A 17830-nucleotide genomic window follows, 5' to 3' on the forward strand; every position below is an offset into this window, starting at 1 on the left:
ATTTTTCATTTCGTGCACAATGCTACATAACAGTTGGTAATGTATGGTATGGGTGAAACCTAGCACGACAGTTTAGTGGTTGGCAAGCAGACCCATGGTGTTCCAGTGTTCAATTTCAGCAAGTTTACATGTTCTCCATGTTTCTTCTGGGCACTGCAGTTTTCTCCCGCTTTCCAGAAACATGCATGTCAGGTTAATCGGCCGGTTCAAATTGTCCCTAGGTCTGAGTGATCAAGTGAGTCTGTCTCTGTGTGCCCTGCAACTGGCTGGCAACCAGTTCTGGGTGTCCCCTGCCCACTGCCCGAAGATAGCTGGGATGTGCTCCAGCTCCCCCGCAACCCTACAGAGGAGCTGGAATTCCCATCACCTATCCTGAGGTGGAGCTCTGCTAACAAGCATAATACACAATGTTGGCCCGGAAAGGGATGGGTGCCACCAAGCTATACTTGCCCAAGACACACCACAGGAAATGGTGCCCCACGACCCTAATGGTTAAGGGATCCAACCAACAAACCAACCATTACATTATATATATATATATCAGGGGTCGGGAACCTTTTTGACTCAAAGAGCCATAAAAGCAAAAAATATTAATTTTATTTTGGGAAAGAGCCACACCATGTATTATGAGACAAATTTACTAAATTGCTAAACCGGCGCCCCAGACAAAAGCTTAACAAGCTTATTTTTGATGATTTGATAAAAATTATGAAAAGAGAATAATGCCAGAGCCCCTGTCCCAAATTCAACAAACAGACCACTTTAAACTTGTCTCTTTCTTGCAATTACTCAAGATCGGTTAAACTCCTTTTGACCTTTTTTTTCATACATATTGGTTTCAAAACCAGATGCAAGCATTTATTTTGTAAAAAAGTCACAACATTCTGAGAATAGGGAGCCTTATGTGCTTACCTTTGGCGAGAGATGGGAGGGAATGCTTGTACTTTTTGCATAGCTCCACCCATCCCTCCCACTCACCCAATCAAATGACTAAGTTCTCTTCCGGTGTTTTGGCGTATTTACAGTTCTGTGGATTCATCATAAAGTATCTGAACACTGAACACAGATTATATAGTGAACTTTTAAATAAAGGATTCTTTAGCGTTGTACAGCCAAAACGAGTTTTTTTCCCCCTTTTTTTGTGTGACACCTTGACTGTAAATTGTAGTAAAAAACGTGCCCTATATATACTGCGAAGTGTTGCCTTTGAATCTAGCTTTGGTTTGGCTTTACGTGTACCTGGATAGGATAGACATCTCCGGTTTTGAACAAAATGGAGAAATTTTGCATGCAATCAAATTGGTCTCTGAGCCACAGATACTCATAGAAAGAGCCATATATGGCTCGTGAGCCATAGGTTCCCGACCCCTGATATATATATATATATATATATATATATATATATATATATATATATATATATATATATATATATATATATATATATATATATATATATATATATATATATATATATATATATATATATATATAATTAGTGTCCCATGACCACAGCTCGAAACTGTTTGTTTTACTTCACTGAAGTTCTCTTCGGATGTATCATGTCATGTTTCTCCACCATTGGTCGTTAGTGTTCACTGCAGCCAAATCCCAAACGGCACAAGTGCAATTGTCGGCTCACGAGCCAGAAGTAAAAATATGAAGCTTGTTTCATCGATGCATGACAATGGAGCTCATGATGCCCCAAAGTGCTCATCATCCCTCTAAGTGGAAAGTATGAGGAAGCACTGGGAAATCCTCCATAAATCCGCCTCATACGACTGTCGGCGTAATGAAAGCAACAAACAAACATGCATAATTCAGCGAGCCGGCCTCTAGTGCGTGGGCCTAATGATTGTGCTGAAAAGTGATAAAGTGGCACACTCATACCTAAACAGTCTTATTTAAACTCATTTGTGTGCTGCAATCCAGGAGGACAACCGTTTATTTGCGTAATGGGCAATGGCTTCCCGCGTGGCAAATGAGGCGAAAACTAAGTGCGTCATTTATTTCGGAAAAAATGACGTCGCGGAATCAGTAGGTGGCGGATGTAACCATCAGCTTATGTGATGGCAGTTATCTCCACACTCGAAGCAGATGCTCTGCTGAGGTATCGTCATGATTTGCCAATTTCCCTTATCTGAGCTCACTCGTTCAGCCCTAGCTACCACTCGTTCCCTAATTAGTCCTCCTCCTGTTTAAACACGTCATTCTCGTTCACTCTTTGTCAGTCCGTCAGCGAACCTCAACACATGCAAGGCAAGCGCTTTTTGACTGGCTCCCGTCCGTCCCGTTCTGTCCTGTATACTGCGCTTCCCGATTGTCTCCAGTTACCCGAATTGCTTCCGATCTCTGACAACACTCCATTCTCCTGTCCCGGTTGCCCGACTTGCTTCCGATCTCCGACCATGCTCCATTCTCCCGTCCCGGATGCCTGACTTGCTTCTGATCCCCGACCACGCTTCTTTCCCGAGGGCTTTTTGCACCTCCTGCCCAGCGAGCACCGGATCGCTGTTGTTTTTTTCTCTCACCTTGACTTCCCCGATCCCTTAACAAAGCATTGTGTTAAACGTTATGCATTTGAGTCCAATGCTTGTGCCGGTCGTGACACTGCACACATTGTCAACCCCTGTTCAGTACGCTTAGATGCAGGGAATAGTCTGACCGGCATCGGAATTGGGATTTTGGATCAATCCGAACAATTGTTTACATGCGTGGTGACTAACAAACAGGCCCATACACATGTTTTTTTTGAGCATTCCCATCAGAAAATAGACGTTTTGTCCGCATTAAACTCCTGATATCAAGTAAAAGATGACATCAATCCTGTCACTCACCACAATCAACAAAGTAAAAGGCTTGTTTTCCTCTTCCTCCACTGCTACGTTCGTAAGTTGTACTTGTAAGCTGTTTGCCAGATACAAGTGGGGCATTTCGCTATGGGGAGATAAGTAAAATGGAAATGTCGCAGAGAAATCAACCAATACACTTGAGACGTGATGAGTCCGTATGGACGACATGACAAATACGGCCTGCGTTTTAAATGCGGTTTGTTGTGCTTCTGCTGCAGTCTGTCGAAATATTTCTTATTCTTCCAGACGCCACATGTAAACATTTATAAAGCTAAAGTATTTACAAGAGGCGGGTAAAAAGTCGTCAAACTCTGAAATATGTATCCCTATAAGTCAATATAAAGCCGTGTGCGAAACAAAGCAACTTTATGACTTAACATTAGTTGGAACCAAAAAGACAAAAATGTACTCTAAAAAATATAGCATGAACCAAATACACAATTTTAAACCCCAAATGGACTTATCTATGGAAGATGATCCCAAATACTGGAAATAAAAATAATGAATTGTCGCAATCCTGCAATCAGATTTGGTTGCCTCTTTTTCTTTCTCTCTCTCTCTCTCGCTTCCTTCTTGCATGCCCTGACCTTATTTGGTCACTCTGGCTCTGATTTCCTCCTGGTGTCACTAGTCCTGATTACCCTCTATCACTCCTCTCCCTCTTCACTATTTAAACCCTCAGTCTCCTGGCCTTGGTGCTTGCTTGTCACCTATCTTGTCCCGTCCTTCGCCCTCTTGTTCTAGCCTTGTTGTTCCCAGTCTACCGACCCCTGCCCTTCGGACAACAAAACCCTTGGACTGTCGCCTTTGCTGAGTGAGTTTACCGGTGCACCAACCCCCTGCCTGCAGGACAAATAAAGACATCCATTACTGCGCTAGTTTGTTTTTTTGCGATGTGCAACCTGAGTGGGTTATTGACATAGAGTAAATAAGAAGCTTGAATGGTAGTGCCTTTATTTATTTTATTCTTAAAGAGTAGCAAACCATTTTAGCAGTGGGGAAATACATGAAACTGGGAAAGACTGTTCCTACAGAAAACCATCACAAATCTCACACAAATATTTTTATTGTACTTCCCTATTTATCATTCTGGCACCGCTGATGGTGAGAGTAGGACTGAGCCCATCTTTACAAGCAATTTCTTGGTGGCGGTGCCACATTAGGAAATTGAAAATAGGATCATTGGGTGGGAATCCAAGTTTTAGGTGAGTATCCTGATGGTCGACATTTTGCATCTATGACTTTCTACTCTGGGGTTCTAAAGTAGGTCCCCAATTATTTTGTCAACCTACTATATGAATAGGTCAATCTTCTTCTGTGTTGGGATTAATTATGTACATTTTTACACTATTTTTTGTAAGGCTATATTAAGTACACACTTTTTGCGTGAATACTCATTTCCAAAATAAAGCATAAACATGTTACAATTACTCAAACACAAACCAATTTGGGATTCAGGTGCCAATGCTAGCCATTTTCAAAGGTATCTCACAACACAACCAGTATCAGGTGCCTTGCCGTGGCTATTTAACATCCAGGAACATTATGTTAAATTATTTATGATCTGCCACTTAAAAAGGCAAAATTATAATGATATGTAATTTTTTGGTAGAGATGGATGAAGGAAAGAAACTTTTATGTCCCAATGGTATCAGTATGTGATATTATCAGGATCTGGTGTGGCACCTTCCCCCAGAAGGCATAAACAAGGTTTGGAACTGGACACACCAGTACCCAGTCTCCCAACACCTGCCAACAATTACCCCGAGCCTTTAAAATGGCTGTTTGGACAATACACAAAATCGGGTCATTGCCAATTCGATTTTGTCTTCTGTCACCATGCCAGGTTTGGTTTTTGTTTCATGTTTGGACACTTTGTAAGTTGTTTTAAGATCTGGTTGGTTATTGTTTCTGATTTTTGTTAATACGCGCCCCTTTGTTAAACACAACTGCCTCCATTCTGACTTCCTTGAATTTGGGTTCACCTCTGCAAACGTAAAGAAATGACCAAACCACCAAAAGACCCTGCGGGAAGCTTCCAGACCCTGTGAGAAAAAAGTCCCTTGGGTTCTTTTACATCCTATTCCGGTGGAAAGGGAAGGGTCCCTTGGCTGCTTTTCTATCCTCTCCCAGCAAGGACCAAGACCTTCAGACATCCCCTGTTCTGGCAAAGGATTGTCTTCTGCAGCCTCTGTGACCTTTTTTATTTTTTGTTCATTTTGTTAAGGGGAGAGTTAATGTCAGGATATGGTATGTCACTTTCCCCCAGAGGGCGCCAATGGGGTTGGGATCTAGACACATCTGTGCCCAATCTTCCAACACCTAACGGTGATTACCCTGAACCTTTATAATAACTGTTTGAACAACACCGGGGGTCTGGTTATTTCCACTTCCATCTTGACTTCTGTCACCATGTCAGGTTTAGTTTTTGTTTCAGGTTTGGACACTCATTTGTTTTAAGACCTGTTTTGTTTTGTTTGTGGATCCTGGTTTTTGCTAATAAACACCATTCTTTGTGGAGCATACCTGCCTTCATCCGGGCTTTCCTGCATATCAGTCCACCTCCGCAAACTGGTCTTGATATCAAAGACTACTGAAAATATTGGTATTGGTACTGGTCTGAATAAATATGATTTATAATCTTCCTTTCCTTCAAAGAAAATACCCTAATTAAGCCCAGACTATAAAAGATGACATCAGTATTTCAAGGTGGGTGCATGCTCTGAAGTGTCCGTACCTTGAAAAAATAGTTTCTCTATGAAGTATGTCTCAACAATGTCCAACTGAGTTCAAAGAGTCTTTAAATATTTTTTCCAATGCCCCTATCAGCCTTTATCTTACTTCTACCCTCTGTGTTCCGGCCGCATTACGCTAGAGGAAAAGGAGGCGGGTAGGATGAGGGTTCAATTTCACTTGCATTTTTGCAGTTTTCTTTTGCTGAAAATGTGAAAGTAAGAAAAGGACTGCGAATACAGTCCAAATGCCAACTCAAAGCCCCAGAACAATGAAAAGCACGCCTAAAAATTTCACATACTTGCACGTGCAACAAAAGGAGCTTGACAGAGACTGCAATGATAATTTCAGCCAGAAGATCAGCAAGTACATTATTTTCAACTAGCAGACACAACCTTTAATGTTTAATTAATACTTGTGTGCAAGACAATACCTACCGTAAAATGTTCATAATCAAGAAAGCTAAATAAATGTTCTTTCAGCTTGTACTGATTTCATTCGATACACACAGCAAGCATCATTCAAAGTAAATTTGATCTCAAGGTAGTTCAGTAACACTGAAACTGGGATTGAAGGCGACCTTTTTTGAAAGGCAGATTGAAGACAAAAGCGAGGGTGAGAGGTGAATTGTCCGATAGCGTGACTGCGGGCAGAAGCAATCTGCAGGGCCAGCGAGATGCCAGACGGATACGGATTGCACTTATCTTCGCTGACCTTCTTTAAACCTGCGTCCTGATGAAGGAAGAAGAGGAAGAAAAAATAGGATGGAAAAAGTGATAAAAAATTCACATTGATATCTTTGAATTGTATTACAGAAGAAAAAGTTATCATAATAATGAGTTAGTACCTGGGTAGGCCAGAAAAAAACAGAAATTAGTTGGTGTAATAAAATCCAAAACATTTTAAGAAATTGTTTTCTTTAATACTTAGATTTAGATGAAATTCATTAGTCCACATAAGGAAGTTCTCTTCCCCTAACTGTACCGGGAAAAAACAACAGGCATTACATTTCATTACGGGGAAAAAAAAAAACACAACAAAAAAAACATACATTGCAATAGTAAAATGAGAGCGGATTGATTGTTTGGGTCAGTGGTCTTGTTGTTTTAAAAGGTATTGGCAGAGGGGATCAGGGTTTCCCGGAGCAGATCCTCCTAATTCTTATTGTCCTGTATCTGCGCCCTGATCTGGATTAATTATTTGTGTAGTGGGTGAGTGATATCCTGAACTATTGTGTATTGCCAGTCCGACCTGTTATTTAGTCTGAGAGGTTGGATGTGAGTAGGCCGCTGATTTTAGCTGCTGTCTAAGTGATACGTGTGAGTGTGGCCCATTTTTTGACAGAGAGCAAGGTGAAAAAACATGAGAGAGATGCGTTGAGCAATGCTTTGGTACAGTAGTATCCGGAGGTGAGGTGCAACATATATAGTCCTTTGGGTTTACGGATGACTGACAGTCTTTGTTGACTTTTTTTGAATGTCTGTGGTTTGCTGATCAAAGGTGAGTTTATCGTCCAGTGTTAAGTATTTCAAGGGGTCCGCTGTTTTAAATGTTTGTGAGTTTATGATGAGGGGATGGGTGGAGTTGGACTAGGGGGTTGAATCATATTTCTTTAGTTTTACTGACATTCTGACTGATAATACCTATTTTGAGGTCAGCAGTTGTGCATGATTCTGTGAAATGTTTAATTCCGTCATGGTAGCCTAAGAGGTATTGATTGTCAGAGAGTACTACAAGAGTGATAATTTTAAAATCTTTAAAGGGGATGCACGGAACCTGGAACTTTTTACTCGCGGCCGCGACCTCTGCCTTGTGACATCATGTCAGCCTCTCTCGAGCACGAACATGGTGCACATGCAAGTATGTATTCAAGACCAATATTAAACTAGAATGGCTGAGCGTCGTAGGAGCATCACCAGCGTTGAGATGCGATAGCATTTTTTGGGTGGCATTTCCCTATTTTGTAGGGTCCTTCACCTCTAGATTGACCTATCTGATTGCTTGTAAAGTATTCTAATCCTGGCCAAACTTCTGGCCTGAGAGAATAGAATGCCTTTTTGAGAAAACTGCTTAGTCAGCAAAACCAATAATGCCGAGTCAGCTATGTTGGGCGGTTCTCACATCTGGTTCATGGTTCACAGATCCTTTAACTGCCTGGGTTGTCAGGGCACCACTGAAGATGCAACTCTGGACATCGTTCTCCATGGCTGATGTAGTAGTGTGTCTTGAGCAAATACAGACTGGTGGCACCCATACCTTTCCAGACTGTTTTTTTGGGTTGCGATTTACCCTCATCCCTCATGAAACATGTAGTACTGGTTTTCATGGTTACCATTAAGAGGGAACACCTCCTGAGCTGACTTTGTGTACCTCACTTCCGGGGAAAAAATGTTGCCGATGATATGGCTCTGGGAGCGTAGAATATCTTTCTGGGAAAAATGCGGTTAACAGAACAAAAAGTCCTGAATCAACCTTTTTGAGGGGCATTTTTCACATCCAGGGTAACCTACCTGAATGCCTGTGATAGATCATATCTAAACTTCTTCCCCCTTTTAGGTGGACAAACAGACATACAAAAAGACATACAACCAGTCAAAAGGCTATAAACTCAGATCCCGAACAAAAACACTATCACCAACCTAATTTTGCTCCCAGGTGATAATTGTATTTAACTTTCAACTTTTTAAGGATACTTCAAATGATGAACCCCACCTTTAAGTTTCAATTAATCTTGTTATGACTCAGTTGTTCTTTATTGACCAAATACATTTGCTCCACATGTGTAAAATGATTTGCTGTGTTGCATTGTACAATGTTTTTATGCATGATTTTAAATTCTAATTGTTTAAAACTTTACTCAAATAATGGGAGGATAAGGCGGTTAATACATCATCAGCATATAGGTTGATTTTGGTGTCCGTGACCCCGGCATGAATACAATGTTTCCTAATGTCTTGGCCTATAGCTGATGCTAATGACACCCTGAAAATAGCAAATAGTAGAGGGAATGGGGGGCAAACCCTGTCTGATGCCTCTTTGTAAGGTGACATTTTTTGAAGTGATTCTATGAGTAGTAACAGTAGCTTTGGGAACCTAACATAGCACAGATATCCAATGGGTGAATGATTTTCCAAAATCTAACTAATTTTTAACAGCAAAAAGAAGGGATCAATTCACTTTTTAAAAGCCATTTTTTGCATCTAGTGATTTTCCAAAAACCGTGCCTTTCAATCCACATCCTTGAGACTTAACCAATTCACTTTGTTAACAATGTTCAAATTTTGAATCTATGGGCTTCAGTTTATTTCCCAATGGAGCCAAACACCACTTTTGATATGGTATTCTTGCGGGGTTCGGCCACCACACCAGCACCTACCATTATTCGGGAAAATAATTCTCCGAAGATTACTCATATTGTCATGATTACCGATACAGAGCACCTGTGACTGCTTAATTGGCGCCAACAGCCTGGAAAGCTGATTGGCTGATGCACTCTTTTTAAACCCCCGGCTTCCAAGAGGAAGCCGTCAGATCGTTATGCGAACTGTTGCCACCAGCTCAGTAAGCCTCTACGTGCGACTCTGTTCCTGCCCTGCTTTTCTCTGCCTGATCTTCGTTGCCAACCTGTTTCCGGACCTGACCTTGCCCCGTTCTGCCTGCCTGTTACCTGATCTGTTTTGCCCCATTACCTGCCTGCCTCCTGTTGCTGACCTCGTTTCCGAACTTGATACCACCTTTGCTCTCCAGTCCCGGCCATCGACTTGCAATTCCTGCCTGTCTCCGATCCTCCTCGCTAGACACGGAAGTGCCACTTCCGCATCGCCCGCTCCCCTTGTCCGTCAGCCATCGGATCGTGGAAGCAAGCCCTGCTCTACCTCTTTATTAATAAAAACTGAGAAAACGAGTGCTATTGGGTCCTGTGTCCGTTTCTGGTCTGTGACACATATAATAAATACTGTTATTTTGAATTTTAATTTTATTTATTTCGCTATCAGTCTGATATCATCATAGGGTAAACCTGAGCCAATCCTCAGCACCCCCCCAATTCTTCTGCGTTTTGTTTTTTCAAAATGCTGAGTTGATAAAGTTGGACTCAGATTTCGCAATGCTACATCTACTTTTCAAAACAAAATAAGAACGTTTGAGAAGCCAGTGAGAGATTTAGTCGGACTGCTCAGACAGAAACAGCTCTCAGCGTGATACCACGGCACGATAGAATTCGTTTTCTACCTCAGGCATTTTCTTTGAAAAAGTAGGAGTTGTTTTTGTGTTTTGTACGGATGTCTAAACATTTTATGTGGACCACTTCAACAAAGGCAGCGTGTCTTCTTCATGATCCCTGCCTAATGGATTTGATGTTTTCATGCAGGTTGAAACCTGCATGGAAATCTCAATTTTCACAGTTTTACAATTGCTTTTTTAACCCTTCCTTTGTTCCCCTAAATCCGTTGCATAGTAAAATTAAATTGACCACCACTTGGCTAGAATGGTGTTGCAAATGATAGAAGCGGGCTTGACAACAGAAGAAGAGAAAAAAAATTAGTCATCATTTGGAGTGTCGTTCGAATTTAAAACACAAAATACATGAAAGGGGCTTCATGCCACCATAGGGGCAGGACTTCCAAAAAGAGAAAATCCTTTACAACTTGCTTTTGTATCTTGTAAAAATTTCAATTAAAATAATGTCCAACTTCAGCAAAAAAATGCGTGTTGACGTTGTTGGATCGTGCCTTCTGCAAGGACAACTTGACAACCAACTGGAACGGACAGGCAAGATCCACTATTGAAGAAGACAAGCATTTAGAAATGTTGTAGTTGGATCTGTGTAGTATTTTTGTTGTAGGATTGTTTTCTAGTATTTCCGTCGTACTTTTGTAGCATTAGTGCAGCTGTATTTTTGTAGTGTTTCTGTAATTTTTTTCTTTTACGGGTTGTAAGCAAAATAATACATACGGTCCTTGTTTTAAACAGTGTCATGATTACTCATTGCCCTCACCTGTGCCTGCTCGTTTGGCGCCAGCTGTTGCTTGTTGCCTGATTAATTCCCCTCCTATTTTTACCCAGTGCGCCAGTCACTCCCTGTCAGTCCGTCAGCGAACCTCTGCATACGCGAGGCAAGCACTTTGACACTGACTCCCGTCGGTCCCGTTTTTTCATCCGTATACCCCTCATCTGTTCATGATTCCCTGTTTGTCTACGGCTATTGACCTGTTTTGTCCTTTTGATCACACACTGATCTCTCGCTCCGGCTACGACCCGTTTTGTCCTTTTGATCACACTCTGATCTCTTGCTCTGGCTAACGACCCATTTTTGACCACCAACCACGCTCTGATCCCCCGTTTTGGCTATCGACACGCTCTGCCCTTTTGACCACGCTACGATCTCCCGCTCCGGGAGATTCACTTCCGAATTCCGATCACGTTCCGATCCCGTGAGCGGCTTGCTTCCCTCGTCCCGCGAGCACCCGATCGCTGGCGTTTCTTTTCCTCTCTTTCTCAATAAACTTGTGAGTAAACGTTACGCATCTGGGTCCTCCTCCTGTTCCAGTTTTGACAAACTGTATATTAGATCATTTGTTTTGTGGTAATTTTGTAGTATTTCTCTAGTAATATTTTTGTAGTAGACACACAAACAGATAATGGAGACAAAGCAGGAACCAAAAACAACATTTTTATTAGCAGTACTTGATTTACTATTATACAGTATATATTGTCATTTTGTTTTCGGCCTTTTTTGTTTGGCAGGCATCGAAGTTAGCTGAACCATCAAGCTGCTAGCAAATACTAGAGTAGCATCCAAGGATTTGGCTGCATTACTTCGCTGATAGCCCATCATGACAAAGAGACAAATCCTTTTGTTATTTGGATGCTTCCTGGATTGCAAATTGCAGTTGCGCGTCAGCTCCTTCTTATGGGCTTTTAATAAGCACTTTTACATCCATGCAAATGCTCCAAAGGTGCAAACACTCACTGTTCTTTGCTCTGTAATTGTGAGCTGTTTTATCATGTCGCAGTAAAATCCTCCTAATTTGCATCATTATACGTGATCTTTCAGGCCCGTGCAGAGCATATGTTGTCGTTTGTGCAGTGGCAGAATCCCTTAATAAGAATGTAGTGTGTGCTAGAGTGCATGCAAATGTACTGAGGTTGTGCATCCTCTTCAAACCTGAATGCTCTCAAGTGGTGTTTTGTTTACATTTGCAGGAACTGCTTCATTAGGGGCACTGCCACAATCTATGGGATGGATTAAAGAAATCAGACAGAATTTTACAATCTTTTCAGGATGATCAAATGCAACGTTTTAAGCGGTTTATTATGGTAGCATTCTTGTAAAAATATAACAAAGAAGCTGGAGCTAATCTATGACATTTTTATTGTCTGTTTATTGCATCGAGGGTAGATTCCCTTGAGATGCAGCACTTTTTTCTTCGAAGGGGTTCTTACCAAATAGTATCGGATAAGAAGTAACAATTTATTCACTAAATAAAACATATCTAAAAAACTTACATACTAGTAATGGGAAATCCAGCTCTATGAAGCAAACTGGCTCCTTTGGATCAGCTCCCTTAAGCCGGCTCTTTCGGTTCCCAAACGACTCTTCAGATTTCCTGTCTTTGTAACATCATTAACCTCTGTTTTGACGTTATTGCTGGCAGAAGAACAGGAACTCAGAGATCTGATCAATTGCCTGGACAAAGTATCAACCTAGTATGCAATGGAAATCATCAAAGAAAACAAAACAATAGTCATGACCATCAACACTCAATGTATCACCACAAACATCACCATCAACCACCAAGAGCTTGAACCTGTCACTAAATTTAGATATTTTATAGCTGTCATATCAGATGAACGGTCAGAACCAGAAATCATGGCCAGAATAGCTCACAACACAGTCACACTTTCCAGCCTGAACCCATCTGGAAGGACAAGAACATAGCAGTGAAACCAAAGATGGGACTGATGCAAGCGTTGGTTACTTCAATCTTCCTCAACGCTTGTGAGACATACTGTGGACTCTCACAGCAAAGAAAAACCAGGGCATCAGCAATGTAGCCCATGTGACAAAATGAAACCACGAGAGACTGCTCAAAACAAGCATCAGCTTGTCCCAGTGACCCTATGAAGAATTGTTGTCAAATGTGCACAGACAAAAAAATGTGGCGGTTTGATTATATAACAATATCATCAGGAAAACAGGGTACAGTCCAAGGGAGCGAGGAAAGGTAAACAAAAAGAGCTGGGTTGACAACATTAAAGAATGGACTGGTGCCAACTTTGCCAACTACCAAAAAGCAGGCCAGAAACTGCCAACAGTGTAGAAAACTGTCCAGAGTTGCATCCTCAGGGGTGGCCCAACGGCCAAGGCGTTTAAGGGATCTCTGAACTGCTTATAGGTTGTGATTGTATTATAATATCTTATACTAGGTACTGTAATTTTAAATTAACGTTTTTCAGCCTGTTCTAGTTTTCATGCGTAAACTGAAATGCTGGCGGTGAGCGTTCTTGAACAGTAAAAAGTCTTTAGTGTTAGTCTCTGGAAATGCTCATGACCTGGATTTTTGTCATATCCAGAGCAATATTTTTCTTCCAAATAAAACTCATAAAATATAAAAGATGTTATATTTTAGTAATCTATATTTAAACAATTCTGAATGGATTCCGATTTGTTCACAGAATACTGGTGCTTTTAAGAATTAGAAGTTTCCGCCAGCTATACCAGTGGGCAAATTACGAGTTTGTTAAAAACCTGACTGATGTGGAGAAAGTATGTTGTATTTATTGAATATTATTTTTGTATAAAATGTTCGCTATATCATTAATAATTCACATAAGTTTATACTTTATAAAGAGTCATCAAACATACAAATGGGTTTCTGTCACTGACTGCAGGGGTGGGCGATACTGGGAATGTTTCCGGACAAAAGTCAAGAGAGTCAAACCAAAAAAGGCATCAATGTAACAACAATACAAATATAACATAAACTTAACCTTTCGCAATATTTTGAAAATGGAGGCAAAGTGCAAATAGTCTAACCAATCAATGTAAAAACCTTTAACAGTATAAACATACTTTGACTCCAAGAGTTTCTGTCAAGAACCAGAACAGGATCAGGACCCAAACACGTGACGTTCTCACACAAGTCTTTTATTTTACGGGAAATAGGGAGTCATGCACGTTAGGCAGCGGTATGGCGTGGAAAGACAGGATGCCAGAGACCAACAAGATCGATTCCAATTGCCCAAGTTGATATCGGAGAGATGGGGTTGATACCGGACAGGACGGGACAGAAAGGATAGTGAATCGGGATTTTGAAAATAAACAGGAGAAACTAGACGGGAACGGAAACTGGAGAAAATAATAAACAGGGCAAAAATAGACGGAAACAAAACTGGAAACCGAAATTTATCAGGACAAAATAAACGGGAACAATACCGGACAGGAAATACCAACAGAAACAGGACCGAGTTGAAACCCATGTCTTGCGGGGCAGAAGTTCGTTGACGGGCTGACAAAGGAAGTGTGACAAGACTGGGTTTAAATAGCAGGGAAGCCAATCTATCAACGAGCCGCAGCTGGCGCCACAGTATTGATGCAATCCAAGTACTTGATCAGTATTGATAATATCAATATTTGTATTGATCCGCCCACCAATAATTGACGGACAAACTGACCTGTTCTCATTTATTAGGCCAATGTGCTGCCTTGTGCTGTATCGCGCCATCTTGTGGCCTCTTGTCAAGGTGAGTGGACAAACTTCCCATCAACGCAGCGCACTGAATGTTTGTTGTTTGTTAACTTCTTGTAACTAATTACAATAAGAACATTGTCAGCGTTTCCACTCATTTGGTCTGACTCGTGTTCATTCTTTGTGCGTTTCAAGTGTTTAGTCATTTGAAAGGTTAGACTGAATAACGCAAGTTAGTAACCAGGAAAAGGAGAAACCATTAAGAGAAAAGTCAATCATAGCGGGTGACTAGCCGGGGAAATCCTCGCGCTTTGGCCCTTTGCTTTTAATAAGCAAGGGATCGAAATTCAATAGGAATCCAGATGTGTAGGTTGCCGCCAATTAGATGGATGTGGGTGTCCCCCAGAGAACATTCTTTCTTGTGAAGCAGGAATTTGGGCGAGTTATATAAATCTGCGCTCGTGTTTCCTTGTCAGGAGGAGGATTTTGCGTGTGAAGTTCAGTCTGTTGGTGCGCTAATTGTTAGGATCTTCATCCACCAGGGGTGCCAACCAGGTTTGAGACTGTCCAATCACAATACTCCTGTCCCAAATTATCCTGACCCTTTGTTACAATGTGTAGGACCGCACACGTGGTTTAATTTCCACTGTCACTGCAGCTTTGGTTGTTTGTAGTTTCTGGTTTGGGCATTTTGTTAGTAGTTTACTGCCCACTTGTTTGTTTGTAAGTGTGTTAATTGGATTTCCATTTCCGTTTTCTGTTTTAATTGTGTCAGATTTGGTTTTGTTTGGACATTTTGTTGTTTTGTGACCTTTTGTTTGTTTGCTACATTGTACCCTTCTTTTATCATTGTACACCATTCTTATTTTGAGCATCCCTGCCACAATTCCCCTATGTGAGCCGCCACCCTCAAAATCTGAGGTGAACCAAGAAAATACTTCACAATGGACTGTTTTGGTGCAGGGGCAACTAATATTTAATTTCAGACATGCTATGAAAATAGTTCCTGATGATTTAAATACCTTGTGTGTTTTAACACTGTTTATGGATGAATTATTTCATTATCGCGACCGAACTTCTGTGTCTTTTCCGGTTTTCTAAGACTGCGAGTTCTTGTGTCAACAATGTCCCAATTTTGTTTTGTGTGATTCAATTCTCCTTTTGTCAAATCAATAAATGTAGTTTGTTAGAATCACACACGAGTATTATTTATTTTTAGGGTCCCTAATATTTTCTTTCTGAAGTGATCAATTGTTATCCATATCAATGAACTGAAAAAATGACAATTTAAAGCTAGATATAAAACATGTTATGAGCGTTGCTTCCTTCATAATAAATGTTAGAGACAATGTGAGGCCATGTGGAATTATTTGGCGTGGGGAACCGTAAGCACTACCTGCTGGCCGAATTGGTCACCACCGAATTAGATTCTGAATTAAATAAATACAATCTAAAGCAGGCACTTATAATAAACCTGCATTTTATTTTGTTAATATGATCTAATTTATCTTATTACTGTATTTTTTAGGTTTAATATATATTTGAATGTGCTTTTAGTGATCAGGAAAATGCGTTTTTCAGCTAATTTGTGTTCACTTTGATGCTTTTAGGAGGATGGAAACGGGCCAATTAGTTTTTAATTTTTTCAAAAAATCTGATTATACGAGCAATTCGAGCTTTGAGCACGATCCGGGGAAACAATTAAGCTTGCAAAAAGAGGTACCATTGTATTGAACCTTGGGGAACCCCACATTTAATTTCATGGGTTCCGGAGGAACATGCATTCCTACTTAAGAAGTGTCAGTCTGGGAGGTCGAAATAAAACCAGTTTAAAACGGTACAAGACATCCCCACCAGTTTACTGAGTCTTCTAAACAAAATGCACTTGTCTACGATATCAAAGGAAGCACTGAGGTCCAGTAGCAGCAGAACACCATATTATTAAAATCCATATTGTACCTAATATCATTTACAATCTCTAATAAAAAAGTTTATGTCCTGTGGTTGTTTCTAAAACCGGACTGAAATTTCTCCAAAACGCTGTTTTCTTCTTTAAAAAAAATAATAAGCTAAATAAAAACGTTTTTTTTAATCTTACTTAAAAATGTTTAAGGGGGACACTGGACAGTAATTGTTTAGAATGCTGGAGTCTAACTCAGAAGGGTCCTCATTAACGGGTCTTAGGTGGCAGGGAAGACACCAGTCTGAAAAGAGCAATTTTCTATATTTAAAATCAGTTTCTCAACAATCCATTGAATTGTTTTAAAAGAAACGCTGAGTTTGGCCTCAGTTGACTTTGACTAAATCAAGACTTCCGGTGTTTCCTGAGGCAAAATTCATTTTTTTAGCTAAAATTAATATTTCTTTGTGACAAGTGGAGCAAAAATAAGTGGTCCATAAATTAGTTTAACCACAACTTTATTGACCAATTAAACTAAAGAGCCAAGTTAATTACTTTTTAAACTCGTCTTGCCCTTTTAGAGCACAACATTGCTGAATAGCAATTTCAAGTGAATTATTTTTGCTGTTTTTTGATAGTTAAATATATTCCACAAGTAATACACAACAAATAATACACAGGAGTTGTCAACATAAAATATAACTTATTCATATGCTATAGGATAGAAGTGTGTTTTAGGCCTAGATTCAAACAGTTCCCTGAGTTTGCAGATCGAATCTCAGGGGGAAGAGCATTCCACAGCACCGGGGCCCAAATGGAGAACTCTCTCGAACCTTCAGATCTCTTCTTGGCTCTTGGAATCACGAGTAGACAAGCATTTTCAAAGCGAAGGCTCCGGAACGGAACATAGGGGGAAATTAAATCTGAAAGATATGAGGGAGCAAGTCCATGCATGATTTTGTATAATACTACTAATAATATAAACTATTATGATGGACAGACTTTTGCATTTGGTGGCGTAAACATTGATTTCTTCAAGCTCTTTGTTTGATGTGCCTAAGGGATGATAACGCTAGTTTTGGACCAACTGAAAATTCCTGGAACACTATCTTGTTTGTGTCTAATCTCCAAAATTGTAATGGCTCTCTAATCAAATGGCGCTTATTGATTGATGCCTTTTCTGCGCAGGAACGGAATGACTGGAAAGTGAATATATCACTGACTGCTGATATAAAGAATGACGCGAGATTCACATTCTGAGTGATTGTTTCCCTTATTGCTTTGGATGTTAACCTTTCAAATGTCCCATTGTTTGAATTTCACAGTAATACAATACACCTGAATTTGTGTATGTATAGTACCTGCATATGATGTAAGAAATTAAGTCATGAACATTTTTCTCCTTAATAATCAATAGATGGTGCTGTGGGACCATTATTGCGTCCTGAATTTGGTGCGCCTGCCCAAGGAGCACTGCAGACATCCACTGTGCACATGCACTTCCTTTTAAAACGCATTAAGACCATCCTCAGGCTCCGCCTGTTCATTTTTTATAAAGTGGGATGGATCTGTCATGAACAAACAAATAGTGCAATTAGTGCAACTTGAATTTGGGAACGTGTTGATACTTTGAAACAGTTTGTGGTGTTAAATGA

Source organism: Urocampus carinirostris, chromosome 11, assembly GCF_059441175.1.
Source record: "Urocampus carinirostris isolate Australia breed hairy pipefish chromosome 11, RoL_Ucar_1.0, whole genome shotgun sequence".
Classification (NCBI taxonomy): domain Eukaryota; kingdom Metazoa; phylum Chordata; class Actinopteri; order Syngnathiformes; family Syngnathidae; genus Urocampus; species Urocampus carinirostris.